The sequence below is a fragment of the Cebus imitator genome, unplaced genomic scaffold (assembly GCF_001604975.1).
Source record: "Cebus imitator isolate Cc_AM_T3 unplaced genomic scaffold, Cebus_imitator-1.0 Scaffold772, whole genome shotgun sequence".
In the NCBI taxonomy this organism is placed as follows: domain Eukaryota; kingdom Metazoa; phylum Chordata; class Mammalia; order Primates; family Cebidae; genus Cebus; species Cebus imitator.
The window spans coordinates 300136-326032 of NW_016108087.1; the positions used below are offsets into that span (position 1 = coordinate 300136).

General features: G+C 36.9%; 1 pseudogene; it reads left to right on the forward strand.

Annotated features, from left to right (window-relative positions):
- Positions 1-2550: 2550 nt before the first annotated feature.
- On the forward strand, positions 2551-13181 carry LOC108297100 (annotated as a pseudogene).
- Positions 13182-25897: the final 12716 nt, after the last annotated feature.

Below are 25897 nucleotides of genomic sequence, written 5' to 3' on the forward strand. Positions count from 1 at the left end.
GTTGCTGACAAGGCTGTGGAGAAAGGCCTTGGAGAAATGGGAACACTTTTATGTTGTCGGTGGGAGGGTAAATTAGTTCAACAATTGTGGAAGACAATGCAGCAATTCCTCAGTGACCTAGAAGCAGAAATACTATTTGACATTGCAATCCCATTACTGGTGTATAACCAAAAGATCATAATTCATTCTGTGTTAAAGACATATGCACACATATGTTTACTGCAGCCCTATTAAAAATAGCAAAGTCTTGGAATCAGCCCAAATGCCCATCAAAGATAGACTGGATAAAGAAAATGTGGTGCATATATCCCATGGAATACTATGTAGCCATGAGAAATGAGTTTGTGTCCTTTGCAGGTACATGGATGAAGCTGGAAGCCATTATTCTCTGCAAACTAACACTGTGTGTTCTCACTCATAAGAGGGAGCTGAACAATGATAACACATGCACATAATGAGGGGGACATCACACAATGGGGCCTGTAAGAGGACAAAGGGCAAAGGAAGTGAGAGCATTGAGATAAATTCCTAATGTATGAAGGGATTAAAACCTAGCTGATAGATTGATAGATGCCGTAAGTCACCATGGCACACATATACCTATGTAACAAACTTGCACATTTATCCCAGAACTTAAAATTTAAAAATACAATAAAAAAGGCCAATTATTACATTTAGCTGGTCCTACTTTCAATTCTATACTAGTATGACTTATATAATATGGATACCTCACACACTTTTTGGATATAAACCAGAATTCTCCTAAGTAAGGATGCCTTAAATTTCTATTGACCCTCGCCAATAAACGTATCATTTCCAGTGCTTTGTCTTTCCTGCTTACAAAATATGTCTTAATGGTGCAATCTGGAATTTTTGGATTATGTGCAAAATTTTTGTATTTATTCCAATAGAAGAAATTTGTTACTGTCAGTTTGTGTAATGGCCATTAGATTCTATAAACTATGATGATGAATAAAAAAATTTAGCTTTCCTGTGTCTACAGGGTTGAGGCAGGTCCTGTGCTTGGCTGCTTAAAGAGCTTTAGAGAATTTACTGAAGGGAGTCTGTTTTCAAAATCATTTTCTAAAAGGATTATCAGGGATATTCCTCATGTTATGCAACAAAATGTCATGAAAAATGTGGGACAGGACTGAAAGTAGATAAGCATGAATTTCAAGAAAATGTTGGAATTCTCACCTACTTATGAGTCTGATGTCTTTATATACCAGATGACAGACAGCTGCTGAGATTTATTAAAGGTGTATTTGTTAGCATAGTGAGACTACGTAAAGACACTTTGGGCTATACACTACAGACCATACTCTAGGTTTGTGCCCCTCAAAGCTAATTTGCTGGGTCTGGTGATTTTTCTCACATTCCTTACCTGAATTTTTCACTTTCTGCCAAGTCCAGGAAGGAAAAATATTTTTCAAACAAATTTCTTCTCACATAGCATTGAAACGGCATATAGCCCATCTCCCCAGATTCATCCTACCTTATTTCCACATCCTTTGCCATGAGACTTTGAAGTTCATCTCATGAGAGTTCCTTCTTACTTTTGAGATCAGGCTACAGGATTACCTTGGAAAATAAAATGCTATTAGAAGTAGCAATATGTTACCTCTGAGTTTAGCCCTTAAGAGTCATTGCATTTCCATTATACCCTCTTGAATGTTTGCTATTGCCATGAGAAGAGTATGTCCTATATATTCTACTAATTCATGCAAGATAACAGACTTATAAAGCAGACCTGGACTCCTGCCCACACTTAGCGTTAAGTCCATTGTGCATAGCATAGATCAGCTAACCACAAGTGACTCAAACTTATATGGGTCATCTACCATATGTTAATTGAGAAATACATTTTCTGAATCATAGTGCTGAGTTTTAGGGTAGTTTCTTAAATAGCAGTACTGTGAAAGAGCTGACTGATTCACCACTTAAGTACATTATTCTGTCAATGCAAGATTTGTAATGAATGATTTATCATTTAAAATAACATCCTTTCTTTTTCCCCTTTCTCATCTTAATTTTTTAGAGTATTCTCATATACTAGAATGACATATATTTTAATCTATTTTTTTTCTCTTCTCAAGAATTTTACAGTGCCTGAGAAAATGTTTTATTTCCCACTATAAATGCTTAACATCTTGACAGGCACATAGTGGTTGCTAAATAGGTATGCATGGGATAAATATATTACATAGCCCACTTTCTCTTTATTTCAACATTCATTATCTAATTTTGTTTCTGTGTATAATTCAATAACTTGGTAACCAGCAAAGATAATAGAGAAGACTTGTGGATGAAAATGTAAGAAGAGGAAACTTCCAAATCTTGTCGCTCATGAGATATGAGATACTTTTTTCCAATACTGCATCCCAATTGTTGGGAAATATCAAAACTGTGAAAACAAAAAAGCCAACAGGTAGCTTAGACAGTGCCATCTATTGTAACCACCATGCCACTAAGTTTCTGTATGCTATATCAGGGTTTCTCTTAACTATCTGTGTGTGCCACTGCATGAACAGAAATTTTAAGGGGACCTATATGTCTCTTCAAAGAGCTGTTAGAATGTTTGATTTCGGTATTGTTATAACATTACATATCAGTTAAATTATACAGCAGAAACACCACAATGTCAAAGCTAGGCATTATGGCAACCAAGCCTAAAATTAGATGCAATATTTTATAGCATAGAGAAAGTACCTCTTTAAACAAATTTCTTTATTTCCAGTACTCTGTTTCTTGTGGCTTTTAAAAAGATATCCACCAATGAGCACTTTTATATGAAAAACATCCAAGACAACTTTGTCCAGTGTTCTTTCTTGGGCTTAACATTATGTTGCCACCTCAATTTGTATTAAAATATTTTTCCCAGCCTATATTAGAAAATGAAGTCTAACCCTTCAAGGAAGGTAAAAGAGTGCCTCTCCCACTTCCATTCCTAACCACAGGAGGACAATCTGGTATCACTTTATTTCAGGTTGGATATTGGGGAGTGCTTTAATGACCTCAATTCCACTGTACGGTGCATTTAAAAGTGGGAGCTTAGAAGTCATTGAGTTTATTCTTTTGATGATTTATACCATTGTGGGCCCCATATTCCCAGCATGGTGCTTTGTATGCAGTAAACGCTTAGTAGGTGTTTGCTAAATGACTAAATTTCCAAGTCTCTTGGTTAACCATGAGCATCTTAGATCTCTCCCTAACTGGAAGTTGTTTCTGTTGTTTGACTCTGTTTCCTGAAGCAGTGAGATCTAGGTGCTTATCTGATTTGTTTTATGTCTTTGAACTAGTGTTTCTAGCACTCTGAAACACTTTAGTCAGATGGGTGAAATATGGATGTGATTAAACTTGTGTTCAATGAAACAGTATGTATTCTTCTTGCTGAGTTTCACATTATTCCTAGATGAAGACATTTTGCCCCTTCGGGTCCATGTCTTTCTGACTGATGTTCCTTTTCCTCCCTTCTACTCACAGGCAGAGGTAAGAGCTAACGATTACCACTGTTTCTCTTAGTTCTGTTTGGCTACATGATACATTTCTGATGGTTCGGTTTATTTTGTCCGTACAGCCATTCTACCCGTTCCTGCATTCTATGAAATCATAGCACAAAAGCAGTAATAGTTTTAGTGCCACAAGAGTGCCTCAGTCATTTATCTGCTACCGGTATTGTTTGCTTAGATCTCCTGTAAACTTACTTCTCTCTTGCCTCGTGATGATACAGGGCCTGTTTAAATATGTATGAACCATGCATTTTTCTTATTGATGTCCATTTCTCTTTCATTTCAGCAAGAGGGTTAATATATACTTCAAGTATCTGCTCAACGTAAACAGAAAGTGCCATAGCAGATCACACATCCCTTACTCCTCTGTAACGGAAGATTCCCTTTCACTGCCTAGGTAATAACTGCCTTTTCTGCCTAGTATCCTCTCTGTTCTTGGTCTGGGTACATTCAGTACAACTTGTTCTGCATATGGTTTAATGAGGCAACGTACCCAGAGGCATAGTTAAGGACTCCTCCTCTCTGGAGTGAGGCCTAAGCCCAATGCAGAAGACTGTAGCCAGCCTCCTATAGCTTATTAAGTGCTGGACTCTTAGCAGGTAGAATGCCCATTCTTAGCTAATGACTGCCTGAAGCAGGAAAATAGATCATAGAAAATCCATGTGGGATGAGGTTCCTGCAAGGCACAACAAAAGATAAATATATAGACCAGTGTAATAAGGTTGTTAGAGGAATGGCTGGAGAAATGTGTGTGTGTGTGTGTGTGTGTGTGTGTGTGTGCAGACCTGAGCAGCAGACGCTTTTTCCTCTGGTAGCATGTTACTCAGAACCTTGGATAAGTGTGGGTGTGCACATATTCACTGGTCTTTTCTCTTCCCTCTCCATTCTTTCATTCTTGCTCCCATTTTCTCTTGCTCTCTTCTGTTATTAGACTACAAGTTGAAATTAGTATTTGAATTAGTTTATTTGTTTTAATAAAGCATTTTAAAACATTATTTGCAAAAACTGAGTATTAAACTAAGCATCAACCTAATTAAATGCATTAGGAATATATAATTCAGTTTATTAGAAATATAATTGACATATTATTTAAGTCTCCTTGAGCACTTATCTTTCTAAAGCTAAGACAGAAGAATCATAACAAACTTTAATAAAATGAAAGAGAATATAAAGGCAAGAAGTGAAAAAAATATTTGGGGAAGACACAAAGATCAAAGAAAGTGTTCTTTTTTAAAAATAATGTGACAAAATAGATGTAATATAAGATTTGTTATGCTAGTCATTTTTAATTGTAGAAGTACATTATTATGTGTAATCAATTTTTAGAATTATTTTGCTTGCAAAGCTGAAATTGTGTACGCATTATACAGCATTAAACTCTGTATGCATTCCTTTTGACGAGGTGATCTTTGAGTTTTGAAACTGGACGTATTTTTAAAAACAAGCCATTTTTTTACAGTTCCTTTTAGAAAGTGGAAGAAGAGAGAATATTTCCTAATTCACATTACTCTAAGGAGAAGAGAGAATATTTCCTAATTCACGTTACTCTAATACCAAATTCAAAGGGCCATTATGAGCAAATTAAACAGTATACTGATGTACATAGTTGCAAAAATCTTCTGCTAATTAGAGACTGGATTCCAGTAGTATATAAAAACTATTGAACATGATGTCAAAATTGGATGGATTCCAGGCATGCCAAGCTGATTCCACATTTAAAAATCAGTAATATATCACAGCAATGTATTTTTTCTTAATCATGATTTCAATAGAAACAGAAAAAGCATTTGATAAATTCAACATCTATTCATAATTAAAAAAAACTCTGGCAAAGTAGGAATAGAGGAGTAAGTTCCTCAAGTTGAGAAATGATATCTATAAGAAATATACAGCTAATATCATACTTACATAAGGGTGAGAAACTGGAAGCTTTCCTGCTAAGATCAAGGAGAAAAAAATAATATTGTTTCTTACCACTCCTCCCAAACATCACAGTAGAAATCCCAGCTAATGAAGACAAGGAAGGAAAATAAGAGGTACACAGGCTGGGAAGGAAGGAAAGAAGAAATAAAACTACCATATCTAACACAGATTATGTTTATAGATGAAATGAAAATCTCAAAGAAAAGTAAACAATGACAATAAACCACTATAACTAAATAATCATAGAAACTTACAGAGTACAAAGTTATACAAAAGTTAATTATTTTATCCTCTATGAAGATGAAACATCACTAAGCTAAAAATATTAAATCCAGAATGCATCACAATCTGACTTATTAAGCACCACCATGACACTAAAAGGAAATACTCATTGGTGCATTTCTTATTTCACCTTTGAATTATGGGCGTTCAACTGGTTAAGTATAGGCAAATATTCTAATCCAGATTAATGCCACTGAAATTTCAAACACTTCTGTCTCAAGCATATTTTTAAGGTGAGCAAACAGCTTTTTATTCAAAGAAGGAGGCAAGCTGCACCCAATCACCCTTCCTGTAAGATCTCATCTGGTTTTGATATCAGTTGCAATGATTTCAGTATGAGGCTAAGCAGAATGTTGTGCTGTGAACAGTCACCACAGAGAGATGGTGTCAAACATTTTATATAAGGGATACTCAATTTGTATGAGCAGTGAATAATTAGAACTTAAAACACATTTAATTGACACCTGTCCTCATTCATTTTCTGTTACTATAACTTAATACCTGAGACAGAATAATTTATTTTTAACAAAATAAAATTATTTCTTATATTTTTAGAAGCTGGGAAGCCCAAGATTGAGATTCTGCATCTGATGTGGGTATTTTTTGCTGGTGTAGGCTCTGCATAGTCCTGAAATGTCACAGGACGTTAGAAGGCAAGGAAGCCAAGTGTGCTGGGTTACATCTCTCCTCCTCTTATAAAGCCACTAAGGCCTCATCTTCATAATGTATTTAATGCTAGGAAAATTGTTCTTTTTACATGAATGTTGGCAGACAGAAGTATTCAAACCATCAAAACACACACATACACACACAGAGAAAGAGAGAGAGAGAGAGACTTCTTGATGAAAATTTTGACAAAGAGTGTACAAGAACAGATGAGGAGGGAGGGGGCTTCAAGATGGCTAACTGGAGGCTCCAATCATATCATTCTCTATGAAGAAGGACCAATAAGACAGCAAATACCCACATGAATAAAGTATTCAAGAGAAAACAATGAAATTCAGTAGGAAAATGACAGGTAACCTCTGAACCACAAAAAGAAAGAGCAGTAAAGCAGCCTGACTGACCAGGATTTGCTTGCAGTTGGAGAAACTGAAATGTGGACAAAAGGTAAGCAAGATTCCCTGGGGTCCACATTCCCGCTGTGTACTTCTGTAATTCTAAACACAGGAGATCCCCTCAAACTTGAGGGCCTCAGACTAGGAGATGGAGCTGCCTGGGTACAAGGCACAGCTCCAGGGATGGAGTTTCACACAGGATTACTCAAACCCACTAAGATTCATTGAGAGCCCATTTCTCACCGTCTTACATTGTACCAAGTTTCCAACAGTTCCTGAACCTCCACATCCCTGAAGCCCACTGACAGCCCTTCCACATGCACCTACAGGGCTAGACAGCAGGTGGGCCCAGTGGTACAGACAAGTCACCAGCACTTTAGCACACACTTAGAGAACAGGCAGTACAATATACCAGGGAGGCTTCTGCCAGAGACAAACTGAGCCACAGCACATATTCCAAGAACCTGAGAGCCATGTTCCTGAGGCCACTATTTTTAACAGCAACCTCACTCATTCCAGCATGTCCTGCCATGTACTCGCACACACCTTAAAAGGGACTGGAGATTGGCCTAATCGTCATCCTAACCACACCTTCCTGGAGCCATGAACTGACAGTAAGCCCACTGCCTCCAGCAAGAGTTACTATGCACACCTCACACACCTTAACAGAGACTGGGGACTGTCCTATCTGGGGAGGAGGGACTGGTACATTCTACGGTCTAAGAGTAGACACATCATATAAACTGTTATTTTCAGGATATGTTTTACAGACCTGAGTTGTATGATGGATGAATAAATGTACTCACACATAGGATATACTGAATGAGTGGGCCAAGGGGTCTTGAGTCACTGTCAGAGAGAGATTATAGTTATATGACATTCACTAGTTATCTTTTATTACCTATTTAGTATAGATTTAATAACAGGGGCTTTAAGTTAACACACTTGTAAGTTTTGATGTCTAAAGTAAACACAATTATTTGATGATATTTCTGGTTATCACCCTCCCTGACCCTGAGAGGGCCAACTGGCTCAAAAGTGGCTTTTAAGACTACATGAGTAAACAAGTTAGTTAGGTAAATTATTTTACCTATCTTAGCTATTTGTTTTATTTATTAACTAAATGTAAAGAGGATTTATACTGTCTTTAGTTGAAACTTTACTAAAATTATGAAAAAAAAAAAACAAGCAATATGGTGCATACCTTAATCTCAGCTACTTGGGAGACTGAGGCAGGGGAATCACTTGAATTCAGGAGGCGGAGGTTGCAAAAATAAAAAAAAAAAAAAAACAAAAAACCTAGGCCTTTTAAAAGAGTTTAAAACATACAACTTTTCCCACTATTTTTCTCTTAATACTTTTGCCATCTTCAGTGAATTCCTACATGTTACCAACTGAATGTGCTGTCCAGTGACCTAGGGATAATCTGCCTAGTTGTCACAGCCAGCACTCTCATGCACTACTGGACAAGTGAGACTCACCTGCCCTCTGATGTCACCCAGTGCCCACAACTGTTGAACAATCTGGAGATCAAACTACCCTACCTGCTGTAGGCAGCCCCACTGGTAACCATGGGGCACCAATAGCGTTAAAAAAGAGGGTCAGCCACCCACAGTCATCAGTGCTTGTTTATGCCTTCTATGGGTGTAAGAATGAGCCCCAGCAGCATTCCGGTGCCTGCACACAGCATGCTGAGTGTCTGGGAATGGACCCCTCCCATTTGCCTACAAGAAATCTTTTGGAGGCCTGAGAATAAGTCTTCCCAGCATGCCCTCAGTACCACCAACAATGTCCATCAACATTTTCCCCTCATATATGCTATGTAGAAGTTTGAGAACTGGTCTTTCAGGACTGACAACAGCATTAAAGGACATGTGAGAATCCAAGGGTTGAGCCACTGCCAAACTCCTGCCACTCCTAACATCCAAGCAAGCCACCTGAAGACCTATGGATTGAATATATGAATCCCAAGAAAACTGATGGCTATGTACACCACCCAGGGGTTCCAGGACAGGCATGCCTATATCACTGCTGCCACAACTGCGGCACAAGGACCAACTAGCCTGGTGTTCCCTCTCCAGCAAAGTTTTACCACAGGCTTCACAAACAACCATAGCCTAACCCAATTAGAAACTCAGACACCAATGATACTGATTATAGATAAATCATATGGAGAATACACTACTGTGTGCACTTAGAATGAAAGCTAAAGCACCAAATGAGCGAACACTGCAGATATATCTAAAGCAAAAGCTTTTTCTATAAAAGACAACCATACATTTGGAATATATAACTGTTATATCAGGTGTACAGCTATCAATGTAAGGACACAAGAAAAAAAATTTACAAACTTTGGAAGCAGTCAGAGATTACTATAAGAGTGAAGCTCAAATTTTGAGAAACATGATAAGAAGGTCTAAAAGTCCAAGACACCCACTACCAACTGGCCAAAGTGCAAGCTGTTATGTAGAACTACTGAAGACCAGAAGAGATTATGAAGAACTTAAATGCATGTTGGGAAAATATGGGTGACATCTGGCAGAAAATCCAGGATGCGGTCAAGATTCTTACATATGAGAGAGAAAAAACCTCTCTTTTTATAAACAGGCACTGGAAGCAACTACCCAGCTTCGATGGAAAATGATGTAAAGCTGTAAAAGTCATAAGTCAATAATGGCACATCCTATGCTCTGGCAAGTAGAGACTGAAAGAGAGGTAGCCTTCACTGATTTACAAAGAATGATCACAGAACAAGATAGTCTAAAGGAAAGACTAAACATTTCTCAGGAAATAGCATTTAATGAGAAGCCTCACATGGAACAAGGGATAGATGAACTGGAGTGTAAAGGTCATGATATTAATGATGAATATATGGAGCAAATGTCAGATATGATTTTGATTAAGGAAAGCGTAAGCTCTGTGGAAACAGAAATGACATTACTAGCAGGAAAGGAAATGGATACTAAATTGGCAGACAAACATCAAAGAATGAGACTTTTACCAAGATGGCCAAATATGAAGAGCTCCAGAGCACGCTTCTCAATGAGAGAGATGCAGAAGGTGATTGATCTTTGCATTTCCAACCAAGGTGCCAGATTAATTTCAATGGACTGGTTAGATATTTGGTATAGTCCAAGGAGGGTGAACTGAGGCAGGGCAGGGCACTGCCCCAACTAGGAAGTGTAACTGGCCTGAGGTTTGGGGACTTTACTTCTCGGCACTCTGGTTCAGATACTGTGCTTCTCCAATGGCCTCTGCAACCCCCAGTCCAGGAGAAAACCACTGGTCTGAAAAGCCCAAGGAGTTACCAACACAGATCTGAGTGACCGCTCTGGCTGGCCTGGCACCACAAGTTGTCAGCATAGATCTGGGTGGAAGTTTTGACTAGCACCAAGAGCACCTGTGGGATGGATCTTCCCACCCTCTAGAAAAAGAGCGAGCTGAAAGCAGGGAGACAAGTGATAAGGCTTGGTAGTCTCCACCCCCACAAAGACCAGCAAACTGAAGCCCTCTCATTTGAGAATTTCACAGTCAGCACAGGAGTTTCAGCTCAACCTAGGACAATTGAGTTTGGTGATGGGAAGGGTGTCACCATTGCAAAGGCGAGTCTAATCCCATCTGTGTAAACAAAAGTCAGAGGAAGCCTACACAGCAGCCAGGCTGAGTCAGAGGCAGCCCAGTGGCACCTCTGCAGTCAGACAAGGGACAAACTGCCTCCTCAAGTGATTCCCTGACCCCTGAATAACACACACACACACTAACACACAAAAAAGCTTCATACAGGAGGGCCATGTCTGTCATTTGGAAGGTACCCTTCTTGGATAAGCCACCAGAAGAAAGACCAGGCAGCAATCCTCATTCCTTCATAGTCCCCACAGGTGATTCCCAGGCAAGCAAAGCCTAGAGTGGACCTCCAGCAGTCCTACATCAGAGGGATCTGACTCTTAAAAGGAAAACAAGAAAACAAAAAGAAAGAACTTCAATATCAACAGAAAGAAAGTCCACTCAGAGACCCCAACTGAAATTATCGACTTCAAAGATTAAAGGTAGATAAATCTACAAAGTTGGGAAGAAAGCAGCACAAATAAATGATGTCATGAAGGGCAAGAATATCTATCCTACTGCAAGGGACCACAACTCCTCACCAGCAAGGGAACAAAACAGGAGGGAGAATGAGTTTGACAAATTGATAGAAGCAGGCTTCAGAATGTGGGTAATAACAAACTTCTCTGAGCTAAACAAACATGTTCTAACCCAATGTAAAGAAACTAAAATCCTTGAAAAAAGATTAGATGAAATGTTAACTAGAATAGTCAGCATAGTGAAGAACATAAACAACTTGACGGAGCTGAAATACACAGCACGAGAGCTTCGTAAAGCATATACGAGTTTCAATAGCCAAATCAATCAAGCAGAAGAAAGGATATTAGAGATTGAAAATCAACTCAATGAAATAAAATGAGAAGGCAAGATTAGAGCAAAAAGAATGAAAACGAATGAACAAAACCTCCAAGAAATATGGGATTATGTGAAAAGACTTATGTTTGACTGGTGTACTGGAATGTGATGAGAAGAATGAATTCAAGCTGGAAAACATATTTTAGGATATTATCCGTGAGAACTTCTGCAATCTAGCAAGGCAGGCCAACATTCACATCAAGGTAATACAGAGTACACCACAAAGATATTCCTCAAGAAGAGCAACTCCAAGGCACATAATTCTCAGATTCATCAGGGTTAAAATGAAGAAAAAATGCTAAGGGCAGCCAGAGAAAATGTTGGGTCACCCACAAAAGGAACCACAGGAGATTCACAGCAGATCTCTTGGCAGAAATCCTACAAGCCAGAAGAGTGAAGGCCAGTATTCAACATCCTTAAAGAAAAGAAGTTTCAACCCATAATTTTATACCCAGCCAAACTAATTTTCTTAAGTGAAAGAGAAATAAAATTCTTTACAGAAAGCAAATGCTGAGAGATTTTGTCATCACCAAGCTTGCCTTACAAGATCTCCTAAAAGAAGCACTAAACATAGAAAGAAACTAAATATAGCAGCCACTGCAAAAATGTACCAAATGATAAAGACCAACAATGCAATGTAGAAACTGTGTCAACTAACGGACAAAAAAACCAGTTGGTAACAAAATGACAGAATCAAATTTATACATAACAAAATTAATATTTGGCAATGAAAGAAAACACCATTTCAGGCATGAAGAATATCATTGCTGAGATGGAGCAGGCCTCAAGACAGTCCACTAAGGCCATAACTATGTGTGAATAAGACATTTCCAGAATGTGTTGGCAATTGGATAAGACAAAAGATGAGGTGGCCCAGATCACCAGGGAAAGAAATATCTTGGCTCATGACAATGACAATCTCCAAGAACAGTTTTCTATAGCCAAACAAGAAAATAAGGCACTGTCCAAGAAATTGAATTGCCCTTAATGACATAAAACAATAAGTTCAAGATACTAATTTGGGCTTAACAAACTGAAGACTATATTAAAGTCTGAAGAATTTGAGGACCAGCAAATGATGGAACAACTTTGAAAAGCCCATGAAGATGCTGAAATCTGGGAAAGTAAAGTCTGTTAATCAGAAGGTAATAACAATACCCTCGAATTGGAATTTATCACTGCCAAGGCAGAAGGTAACAGATTAAAAGAAAAAGATTTCCCCAACAGCAAGGTTGAGCAACACTTAAATATAGAAATGTCTTACAATTCTCAGAATTTCTACCTTTTTTGTTTGTTTGTTTTTCCAGAATTTCTACCTTAAATAAGCCTGCAGTAAAAATAGAAGACGAGCTTCAGAAGATTCAGTTTTAAAAAGTGTCCACTCTTGCAGATTTGTCTTCTACTACGGAACTCTGTATTAAACTTGAGTCAAGCAAAGAACTTCTTAATCAACAGCTCGTTGCTAAAGATAAGGAAATAGAAATGATAGAGAATTAGTTAGATCCTGCTTGTTCTGAAATTGAACTCCTGAAAAGTAAGATAACAAATGAGAAAAACTCCATGCAGAATCTAGAATATTTGCTGGTAGCGAATTGAGACAAAGGATATCAATCTCAGATAACATGTTAAGAAAAAGAATCTGAAATTCAGCTTTTTGAGGAAGATCTTTATTTGGCAGAAAACAAAATGACCATTCAGAGTACAGCTGTGGCTCATTTTAGAAATGTCACACAATTGGAAACTGATTTAGACATTACCAAAAGAGAACCAGGAATAGAAAGCTTTGAAAAACAGAGGATCGTACAAGCAAAAATATTCAAGTAATGCCTATCATATTCATTCTACAATGAAGCCAAATACAAAATATCATTCACTAGAATGTCCTCCCCATCAACCTGACTGAGAACTTGATCAAATATTAGAAGAGCATCTTAGCTACAGGGATTTCTGACACACAACATGATTCTTCACATTCTGATGAAGGTCAAACTTACAAACTGACTTTTTATTTTTATTTATTTATGTTTGCTGTATGATTGCAATTACCTTTTAAAGTCTTGGCAATGTTAAATGTCTTCATTAACTTTGTGTCTCTGAATCTCTGCTCTATTGTGCTATTTTGCAGTGATCTGAGATAACATAAAAAAATTATGCATATGGCTATTTCTGTTCATGCAATAATAGTGAGTGTAAAATCTGCTTACTTCACTATTGAACAGTTATTTTCACTATTCAGTGTAAACAAAGAAGCTTATTAAAACAAAGGGAAAAAATTAAGAAAACTTGATACCTCCAAAAAAAATGATTCTCCATGAACAGATTCTAATGAGAAAAAAAATCTATAAAATGCTGAAAAAAGGATTGAAAATAATAACATCAAGGAGATTCAGTGAGACACAGAAGAATACTCATAATAGAAAAAATATAAGAAAAATATTTCATGATCTGAATGAAAAATTCAACAAGGAGTTAGGTAGCATTAAAAGAACTAAACAGAAACTCTAGAACTAAAAATTTTGAAAAAAAATTTAAAATACCATCAAGTGCTTCAAAAATTGACTAGGTAAAGCAGAATTTTAAAATTTTGAGCTTGAAGAGGAGTCACGATGGCCGAATAGACACAACTCTGGTGCAGAACACCCAGTCAGAGAGTCACAGAGATCCAGAGATCTCCTAGCTCCAACCAAGGCACCAGTTGCATTTTAATGGGTCTGGACCGACAGTGAGCAAATTCCAGACAGGGCAGACTGAGTTGGGGAGGGGTGTCACTTCACCCAGAATGTGCATCTGACTGGTGAGTTGGAGGCTCCCCATCTGGCACTCCAGTCCAGATATAGCACTTCCCCTGAAGCCTCAGCAATACACAGAATGGGGATCTTAGCCAGTCAAGTGCAGGGAAATAAAAGCACAGAGTTGAATAATAATCCAAGACAGTGTCCCGGATTGGTGCACAGATCTAAGCAAATGCTGAAGCCCATAAACCAGCTAGGAGAGCCTATGGACCAAGCTAGTACCCCCTCCCCCTACCCAGAGAGAGAGGGAGCTGAAAGTGGGGAGACAGACAGTGAGGCTGAGTGGGTCCCTCCCCTCCCCCACCATCAACAAGGGGCTGAAGCACTAACTCTAGTGAGTTACAAAGCCAGTGCCTCAGTTTGAGCTGTACCCTGAATGATCCAGCCCTGTGCAGGAAAAACACAACCAACCAGGGGTGGGACTAGGCTTCTTGTTTTAATAAAAAACACAGGAAGCCTACATAGCAACAGATGGTGTTCTTGACCACCCAGTTCCATCTCCAGGTAAGTGGAAAAGGTGGGCCTAATCTCCCAGTGTAAACAAAAAAGACACAGGAAGCTTACCTAGCAATATGAAGGAGTCCCTAGAAACCCAGCAGCACCTCAATGGGCAGACAAGCGACCACATCAAACAGCCTCCCTGAGATCACAGCCAGGTAAATCCACAAGGATGGGAAAAAAAAAAACAGTGCAAAATAAGATGAAACTATCAGAGACAGGGGCACTTTTTCTCCTTCAAGGGATCACAGCTCCTCAGCAACATGGGAACACAACATGACCAAGAAAGAGTGTGATGAATTGACAGAAACAGGCTTCAGAAGGTGGATAATAACAAACTTTTCTGAGCTAAAAGAACACATTCTAACTCAAAACAAAAAAATCAAAAACCTTGAAAAAAGGTCAGACAAAATGCCAACTAGAATAACCAACTTAGAGAAGAACATAAATGACCTGATGGAGATGAATAACACAGCACAAGAACTAGGTGAAGCAAACACAAGTTTTAATAGCCAAATCAATCAAGCAGAAGAAANATTGAAGATTGACTGAATGAAATAAAAAAAATAAGACAAGACGAGAGAAAAAAAGAGTGAAAAGAAACTAACAAAGCATCTAAGAAATATAGGATTATGTTAAAAGACCTAATCTATGCTTGATCGGTGTACTTGAATATGACAGGAATAATGAATCCAATCTGGAAAACATGCTCTGGGATATTATCCAGGAGAACTTCCCAAGTCTAGCAAGACAGGCCAACATTCAAATCCAAGAAATACAGAGAACTCCACAAAGATATTCCTCAAGAAGAGCAACCCCAAGGCACATAATAGTCAGATTCACCAGTGTTGAAATGAAGGAAAAAATGCTAAGGGCAGCCAGAGAGAAAGGTCAGGTCACCCACGGAGGAAAGCCAATCAGGCTCACAGCAGATCTCTCAGCAGAAAACCTACAAGCCAGAGAGAGTAGCTGCCAATATTCAACATCCTTTAAAAAAGAACTTTCAACCCAGAATCTCATATCCAGCCATATGAAGCTTCTTAAGTGAAGCAGAAATGAAATCCTTTATGGGCAAGAAATTACTGAAAGATTTCATCACCACCAGACCTGCTCTACAAGAGTTCCTGAAAGAAACAATAAGCACAGAAAGGAACAAGTACCAGCCAGTGCAAAAGCATGCCAAATGGCAAAGACTAAAAATGCAATGAAGAAAATGAGTCAACTAATGGGCAAGAAAACCAGTCAATAAAACATAGCAGGATGAAATTCACACTGAATATATAAATGGCCTAAATGACTCAATCAAAAGACACAGACTGGCAAACTGTATAAAAAGTCAAAACCCATTGGTGTGTTGTATTCAGGAAACATATCTCACATACAAAGACACACATAGATTCAAAATAAAGAGATGGAAGATTTACCAAGCAAATGGAGAACAAAGAAAAGCAGGGGTTGCAATCTTAGTTTCTGACAAAACGGAGTTCAAACCAACAAAGATCAAAAGAGACAAAGAAGGCATTACATAATGGTAAAAGTATCAATCCAACAAGAAGAGCTAACTATCTTATGTACATATGCACCCAACACAGGAGCATCCCGATAAATAAAGCAAGTTCCCAATGACTTAAAATGGGATTTAAATGCCCACAAAACAGTAGTGGGAGATTTCAATACTCCACTGTCAATATTAAACAAATCAATGGGACAGAAAATTAACAAGGACATCCAGAACTTGAATGCAGAGCTGGACCACATTGACCTAACAGACATTGACAGAATGCTCCACCCCAAATCCAAAGAATATACATTTTTCTTAGCAGCACATAGCACTTACTCTAAAATTGATCACATCATTGGAAGCAAATTACTCCTCAGCAAATGCAAAAGAACATAACAAACAGTCTATCAGAGCACAGCACAATCAGAGACACTCAAATCCATACAAGCACTTGGAAAACGAACAACTTGCTTTTTCATGTCAACTGGTTAAACAACGAAATGAAGGCAGAAATAAAGATGTTCTTTGAAATGATTCAGAATAAAGACACAACTTACTAGAATCTCTAGGAACCTTTAAAGAAATGTTGAGAGGGAAATTAATAGCAATAAATGCCCACATGAGAAACAAGGAAAGATAAAAATTGACACCCTATTATCAAAATTGAAAGTGCTAAAAAAAAAGAATAGAAAAAAAAAAAGAAAGAAAAGAAAAGAAAAGAAACCACAAAATCTAGCAGGAGACAAGAAATAACTAAGACTAGATGCAAAATGAAGGATACAGAGACACAGAAAACCCTGAATAGCCCAAATACAAAGGCTGAAGTTGAGGTAGCAATCAGTAGCCCACCAATCAAAAAACATTCCTTTCCTCTAAAACCTGGAATAAGACAAAGATGCTCACATTCTTTATACATATTCTATGTAGTACAAGAAGTTTTATCCAGGACAATCAGGCAAGTGAAAGAAAGAAAAGGCATTCATTTTAGTAAAGAGGCATCTCAATATTTTCCTTTTTGCAGGTGAAATGATGTTACATGTAAAGAAAAAAAAAAAAAAACTTAAGGACTCTATGAAAAACCTCTTAGAACTGATAAATAAATTTACTGAAATTGAAAGTTACAAAATCAACATACATAAACCAGTAATATTTTCTGTATATCATAATAAACTATCTGAAAAATCAATTAAAAATCAATCCCATTTATAGTAGCTATCAAAAATACTTACAGATAAATTTAACTTAGAATATAAACATCTCTAAAAGGAAATCTGGAAAACATTGATTAAAGAAATTGAAAAGTACACACACATACACACACACACAAACACATACACAACAAATGGAACGACATCTTCTGATCAAGAAATTGATATTACTAAAGTGTCCATATATCACAAAACAGTCTACAGATTTCATACAATCCCTATAAAAATACCAATAACATTTCTCAGAGAAATAGAAAAAGCAATTCTAATATTTTTATTGGGCTACAAAATACCCCAAATATTCTAAGCAATACAGGTATTGATCGACTTACGAGCTATGCAACTTATGACCATTCGGCTTTATGACCACAATAGCTAGCCACGACTGCTCCACGTCTGGCAACTCATATGACAGTGCGGACCAGCTTCCGGCAGCACTGCCATCTCTGCATGCACCATTTCAACTGTTATCCCAGACTTGGTACAGCAATTTGTGTTTTGTGTCTGGATATTTTTCATCAAACCCCCTCCCAATAAAACTTCTTATACATTTTGAAGCAATGGACCCAAACATCGAACTATTTGCAAGTATTAAACGGATGGCACACAATATGTTTCATCTGTATCATGAAATTTATGAAGAAAAAAAGAAACATACAATTCAGACAAAGCTCAACATGTTTATGAAAAAACCAACTCCGGTAACCCCAACTGCTGCCTCAGATGATGACATCAAGGATCTGCAGCCAAGCACCAGCGGCCAATAAAATGTTTTGTACATGTTTATATATTTTGATATATTTTGCAATAGGGAAAATGTTTCCTATGGTATTTTTTACACCTGTATTTTGTATTTTTGTATGCACCTGTATTTTGTTTTTGTATGTTTTGCAAATATTAAACCAGTTGTACTGGTAATGCAGCGTTTTACTTAAACCTGACGAATGTAAAAATAAGAAACAAAATGGTGTAGAGATGATACAAATGGCATAAAATGAACAAAGAAAATTATGATATATAACAATAATGAAAGAAAATTATGACACAATATGACTTAAAGATTTTTATACATCATTTCACAGTACTGTACATATAGCCTACTCAACTTACGACCAAATCTTGTTACGACCAGTCTGTCGGAACCAATCATGGTCGTAAGTCGAGCACTAACTGTACTGAGCACAAGAGCAAAACAGTAAGCTTCACATTACTTGACTTCTACATATATTACAAAGCTATAATAATCAAAATAGTGTGTTACTGGCACAAAAATGACAGATAAACCAATGAAATATATTTGTAGTTCGCTGATTTCACAGAGGAAAGGGCACCCTATTTAATAAATGGTTCAGAAAAAACTGTATGCCCATATGAATAAGCATAAAGTAATACCTCTAAATTTTACTATATACAAAAACTAAGCTAACATGCATTAAAAACTTAAATGTAAGGCTTAAAACCATGAAGTAACTAGAAGACAATACAAGGAAAATACTTCAGTGCATTCGTCGAGGAAAATATTTTACAGTTAAGATTTCAAAAGCACAGTCTACAAAACAAAAAATAAATGGAACTATATTAAAGAGCTTCTTCACTGCAAATTTAATTGTTAACAAGAGGGAGAGACAACGCATAAAATGGGATTAAATATTGGCAAATTATTCATCTTTCAAGAGACCAAAATTAAGAACATATAAGAAATTCAAACAACCCAACAGTAAAAATATAAATAATTCCATTAACACAGAGTCGGAATAGATGTAACTTAAAAGAGAACATACATATGGCCAGATATATGAAAAAATGGTCAACATTAGCAATCATCAGGGAAATCCAAATCCAAATCACAATGAGATATGCTCTCAACATAGTCAGAATGTCTGTTATCAAAAAGACAAAAATAATAAACATATGTACAGAAAATAAGAAGAGGATACAGAGAAAATTGAGCACGTGTACCCTGTTGTTGGCAATGTAAGTTAGCATATAGTCATTATGAAAAACAGTATAGAGATCTCTCATTAAACTGAAAATAGAAGTCCAATATGAGCCATCAATATCCCAAACAGGTATTTATACAGAAGAAAGGAAATCAGTATATTAAAGAGATACCTGCAGTGCAATCTTTATTGCCACAGTAGTCACAATAGAAAAACAAACTATTTTCATTAATAGCTGAATAGATTTTAAAATGTGATATGTATACACAGTATTATACAGCCTTAAAAAAAAATCCTATGATCTGAACAACATGGACAGAACTAGAGGTAATTATGTTAAGTGAAATAAGCCTGGTACAGAAAGATAAATATTACCTGTTCTCATTCATATCCAGAGGCTTAGAATGTTGAACTCATTGAAATATAAATTATAACTAGTGTCTGGTAAGAACAGTGAGGATAACGGAGACAGGTTTGTAATGGGCATACACATACAGTTAGATAAAAGGAATTAGTTCTAGCATATAATAGTATCACAAGATGACTATAATTAACTATAATCTATTCACATAAACCTAAATTGATAGGGCAGAGATTTGACATATTCCCAACACAAAGAAATGATAAAGATTTAAACCCTTATTTGGTCATTACACATTATTTGGGCATATCAAAATATCACATATGCCCGATAAATATGTACAATTATTATGTATCAATAAATATTTTTAGAAACAAATATATGAGGAAAGTATAAACTTTTGGTAAAAAACATTAAATGAGTCAAATTAATGGATATTCTATATTCAGAAAGAAGACTCAATAATGTTAAGATGTGAGTTTTTCTCAAGTTGATCTACAGATTAAATGTATTCCTGGTAAAAATCTCAACAGGTACTTTCTGAATATTGGTAAAGCTATTCTCAATTTATATGGCAGGGTAAATGATAAAAAAAAATCCAGAATAACACTAAAAAATAAAGTAGAAGACTGACATTATCTGTCTTCAAGATTTACTATAAAACTACAGTAATCAATACAACATGACACTGGTAAAAGAATAAATGATCAAAGGGACAAAATAGTGAGTCAGAAATAAGTCCATACAAAGCCAACTTGTCTTTGAGAAAGAAGCAAAGTCAACAGAAGTAATAGAGGAAGAATAGTATTTTTAACAAATGATACTAGAACTATGCATCCACATTAAAAAAAAAATTTTTTTGGCTGAATATGAAATTCTGGGTTGAAAGTTCTTTTCTTTAAGGATGTTGAATATCAGCCCCTGCTCTCTTCTGGCTTGTATGGTTTCTGCCAAAAGATCCGCTGTGGGTCTCCTGGGCTTCCCGTTGTGGGTGTCCTGACATTTCTCACTCACTGCCCTTAGCAGTTTTCCTTCATTTCAGTCCTGGTGAATCTGATGATTACGTGCCTAGAGATGGCTCTTTTGGAGGAGTATCTTTGTGGTGTTCTGTGTATTTCCTGGATTTGAATGCTGGCCTGCCTTGCTAGATTGGGGAGTTCTCCTGTATAATATCCTGAAGAGTGTTTTCCAGCTTGGATTCATTCTCCCCATCACATAACCAGCCAAACCAAACTTAATAAGTGGAGAAATAAATTCTTTACAGACAAGCAATTGCTGAGAGATTTGGTCACCATAAGACATGCCTTACAAGAGTTCCTGAAGGAAGCACTAAACATAGAAAGGAATAACCAGTACAAGCCGCTGCAAAAACATGCGAAATGGTAAACACCATTGACACAATAAAGAAACTACATCAACCAACATGCAAAACAGTCAGCTGGTATCAAAATAGCAGGATCAAATTCACATATAACAATATTAAACTTAAATGTAAACTGGCAAAATGGCCCAATCAAAAGAACAGACTGGCAAATTGGATAAAAAGTCAAGACCCATCAGTGTGTTATATTCAGGAGACCCATTTCACATGCAAAGACACACATAGGCTCAAAATAAAGGGATAGACGAAGATTTGCCAAACAAATAGGAAAAACTGAAGGGGTTGCAATTCTAATCTCTGATAAAACAGACTTTAAACCAACAAAGATCAAAAGAGACAAAGAAGGACATTACATAATGATAAAAGAATCAATACAACAAGAAGAGCTAACTATCGGAAATATATATGTACCCAACACAGGAGCACCCAGATACATAAAGCAAGTTCTTAATGACCTACAAAGAGAGTTAGAATCCCACACAAAAATAATAGGAGACTTTAACACTCCATTGTCAATGTTAGACAGATCAATGAGACATAACATTAACAAGGATATACAGGACTTGATCTCAGATCTGGGCCAAGCAGACCTAGTAGACATCTACAGAACTCTCCACCCTAAATCCACAGAATTTCTTCTCAGCACCACACAGCACTTACTCTAAAACTGACCACATAATTGGAAGTAAATCACCCCTCCACAAACACAAAAGAACAAAAATCATAATAACCAGTCTCTCAGACCACAGTGCAGATTAGAACTGGGGATTAAGAAACACTCAAAACCACACAACTACATGAAAACTGAAACACCTGCTACTGAATAACTACTAGGTAACTAATGAAATGAAGGCAGAAATAAAGATGTTCTTTGAAACCAGTGAGAATGAAGACACAACATACCAGAACATCTAAGACACATGTAAAGCAGTGTGTAGAGGAAACTTTATAGCACTAAATGCCCATAAGAGAAGAGAGGAAATATCTAAAATCAACACCCTATCATAAAAATAGTAGCAAGAGCAAACAAATTCAAAAGCTAGCAGAAGACAAGAAATAACTAAGATCAGAACAGAACTGAAGGAGATATAAACACAAAAAACCCTTCAAAAAAATCAGTAAATCCAGGAGATGACTTTTTAAAAAGATCAGCAAAATAGACCACAAGCCAGACTAATAAAAAAGAGACAGAGAAGAATCGAATAGATGCAATAAAAAATGATAAAGAAGATATCACCACCGATTCCACGGAAATACAAACTACAATCAAAGATTACTACAAACAACTCTATGCACATATGCCAGTAAATCTAGAAGAAACAGATAATTTCCTGTACACTTACAGCAGCCCAAGACTAAACCAGGAAGAAGCTGAATCAATGAATTCCTTGTTATTAAAAAAATAACAAGGGCTGAAATAGAGGCAGCAATTAATAGCCTACCACCACCACCAACAACAACAAAATCTTTGTCCAGATGGTTTCACAGCCAAATTCCACGAGACATACAAAGAGGAGCAGGTAACATTCCTTCTGAAACTATTCCAAACGACACAAAGAAAGTGAATACTTCCTAACTCATTTTATGAGACTGAAATCATCCTGATAACAAAACTTGGCATAGATACAATGACAAAAGAAAATTTCAGGCCAATATCCATGATGAATATTGATGCAAAAATCTTCAATAAAATACTGGCAGACTGAATGCAATGCATATCAAAAAGCGTATCCATCACAATCAAATACATTTCATCTTGGGGATGCAAGGCAAGTTCAACAATATTTGTAACATATATATTACAAATCTATAAATGTAATACATTACATAAACAAAATCAAAGACAAAAACTACATGATTTTCTCAGTACATGCAGAGAAGTCTTTCAAAAAAATTCAACTGCCCTTTATGCTAAAAACTCTCTCAATAAACTAGGTATCGATGGAATGTGTCTCAAAATAATAAAAGCTATCTATGACAAACCCACTGCTAATATGATACTGAATGGGCAAAACCTGGAAGCATTCCCTTTGAAAACTGGCACTAGACAATTGTGCCCTCTCCCACCATTCCTATTCAACATAGTATTGGAAGTTCTAAGTAGAGCAATCAGGCAAGGAAAGGAAATCAAGGTATTCCATTAGAAAAAGAGGGAGGCAAATTGTCTCTAACATGGTTGTATATTTGGAAGATCTCATTGTCTCAGCACTAAATCTTCTTAAGCTGATAAACATCTTCAGCAAAGTTTCAGGATACAAAATCAATGTGCAGAAATCACAAGCATTCCTATACACCAATAACAGAGAGTGCCAAATCATGAGCAAACTCCCATGCACAGCTGCTACAAAGAGAATAAAACATCTAGGAATACAACTAACAAAAAATATGAAGGACCTCTTTAAGAAAACTACAAGCTACTGCTCAAGGAAACAAGAAAGGACAGGAACAGATGAAAAAAACATTCCATGCTCATGGTTAAAAAGAATCATAATGCTGAAAATATAGATTCAATGCTATCCCTATCAAGCTACCATTGACCTTCTTTACGGAACTGGAAAAAAACACCTTAAACTTCATATAGACCCAAAAAACAGTGTGCATAGCCAAGACCACCCTAAGCAAAAAGAACAAAGCTGGAGGCATCATGATACCTGACTTCAAGCTTTACTACAAGGCTACAGTAATCAAACTGGCATGCTACGGGTACCAAAACAGAGATATGGACCAATGGAACAGAATAGAGTCTTCTGAAGCAATGCCGCATACCTACAACCATCTGATCTTTCACAAACCTGACAAAAACAAGCAATGGAGAAAGCTTTCCCTGTTTAATAAGTAGTGTGGTAATAACTGGAGAGCTATGCGCCGAAAGCTGAAAGTGGATCCCTTCCTTACACCTTATACAAAAATTAAGTGAAGATCAATTAAAGATTTAAACATAAGACTTAACACCATAAAAACCCTAGAAGAAAACCTCGGCAATACTGTTCAGGACATAGGCATAGGCAAGGACTTCATGAATAAAACACCAAAAGAAATGTCAACAAAATTCAGAAGAAAAACCACAAGCTACTGCTTGTAGACAAATGGGATCTAATTAAACTTAAGCATTTTTACATAGCAAAAGAAACAATCACTACAGTGAATTGGCAACCAACAGAATGGGAAAAAATGTTTACAATCTATCCATCTGACAAAGGACTAATATCAGGAATTTACAAAGAACAAAAACAGATTTACAAGAAAAAAACAAACAAGCCCATTCAAAAGTGGGCAAAGGATATGAACAGACACTTTACAAAAGAAGATATACATGAGGCCAACAAACATATGAAAAAATGCTCATCATCACTGGTCATCAGAGAAATGCAAATCAAAACCACTTTGAGATATCATCTCCCGCCAGTTAGAATGGTGATCATTAAAAAATCTGGAGACAACAGATGCTGGAGAGGAGGCAGAGAAAGAGGAAAGCTATTACACTGTTGGTGGGAATGTAAATTAGTTCATTGTGGAAAACCGTGTGGTGTTTCCTCAAGGATATAGAAATAAAAATACCATTTGGCCTAGTAATCACATTACTGGGTATATGCGCAAAGGATTATAAATCGTTCTATTATAAAGACACATGCACAAGTGTGTTTGTTGTTGTACTGTTTACAGTAACAAAGACTTGGAACCAACTCAAACGTGCAGCAATGATGTACTGAATAAAGAAAATATGGCAAAGATACAGCATGGAATACTATGCAGCCTTAAAAAAGGATGAGGTCAGGCCGGGTGTGGTGGCTCAAGCCTGTAATCTCAGCATTTTGGGAGGCCGAGGCGGGTGGATCACAAGGTCAAGAGATCGAGACCATCCTAGTCAACACGGTGAAACCCAGTCTCTACTAAAAATACAAAACATTAGCTGGGCATGGTGGAGCGTGCCTGTAATCCCAGCTACTCAGGAAGCTGAGGCAGGAGAATTGCCTGAACCCAGGAGGCGGAGGTTGCTGTGAGCCGAGGTCGCACCATTGCACTCCAGCTTGGGTGGCGAGAGTGAAACTCCGTCCCCAAAAAAAAAAAAAAAGGATGAGGTCATGTCTTTTGCAGGGATGTGGGTGAATCTGGAAACCACCATTCTCAGTAAACTGACATAAGAACAGAAAACCAAACACTGCATGTTCACTCATAAGTGGGTGTTGAAAAAGGAGAACACATGGACACAGAGAAGAGAACGTCACATACTTGGGTTTGTCACAGGATAGGCCTAGGGTAGAGACGGCAGTGGGTGGGGAGATTGGGGAGGGATAACTTTAGGAAAAATACCTAATGTAGGTGTCAGGGGGATGGATGCAGGAAACTATCATGGCATGTGTATATCTATGTAATAATCCTGCAAGATCTACAAATGTAACCCAGAACTTAAAGTAAAAATAAATAATTTTTTTCACAAAGTAATTATTTCAAAAAATTTTTTTACAAAAATTAACTCAAAATTAATTATATGCCTAAATATAAAACAGAACAATAAAATTCAAGGATTTAGAAAAGTTTATGGATGTGTATACAATTTTTTGTAAAGCTAAATACATTATTACCATGTAATTCAACAAGTACACTTTTGGTATATACCCAAAGAAGCTGAAAACTCATGCTCATATTAATTCCTGAACTTGAATACCTACTGCAGCTATATTCATAACTGCCAAAACTTAGAAACAATTACGATGTCTTTCAATAGCTGAATTATTAATAAACTGTGGTCCTTCCATACAATGAAATATTTTTCAGCAATAAAAATAAATGAGCTGCGAAGTCATGAAATACACATTGCAAAGTGAAAGAAGCCAATCTGAAAAGGGTACACACAGTATGATTACAATTTTATAACCTTTGGAAATGGCAAAACTATAGAGCAAGTAAAAGAATCAGAAGTTGGCAGGTAAGGAAGGAAGGCATGACTAGGTAGAGCACAGAATACTTTTAGATCAGTGAAAGCAT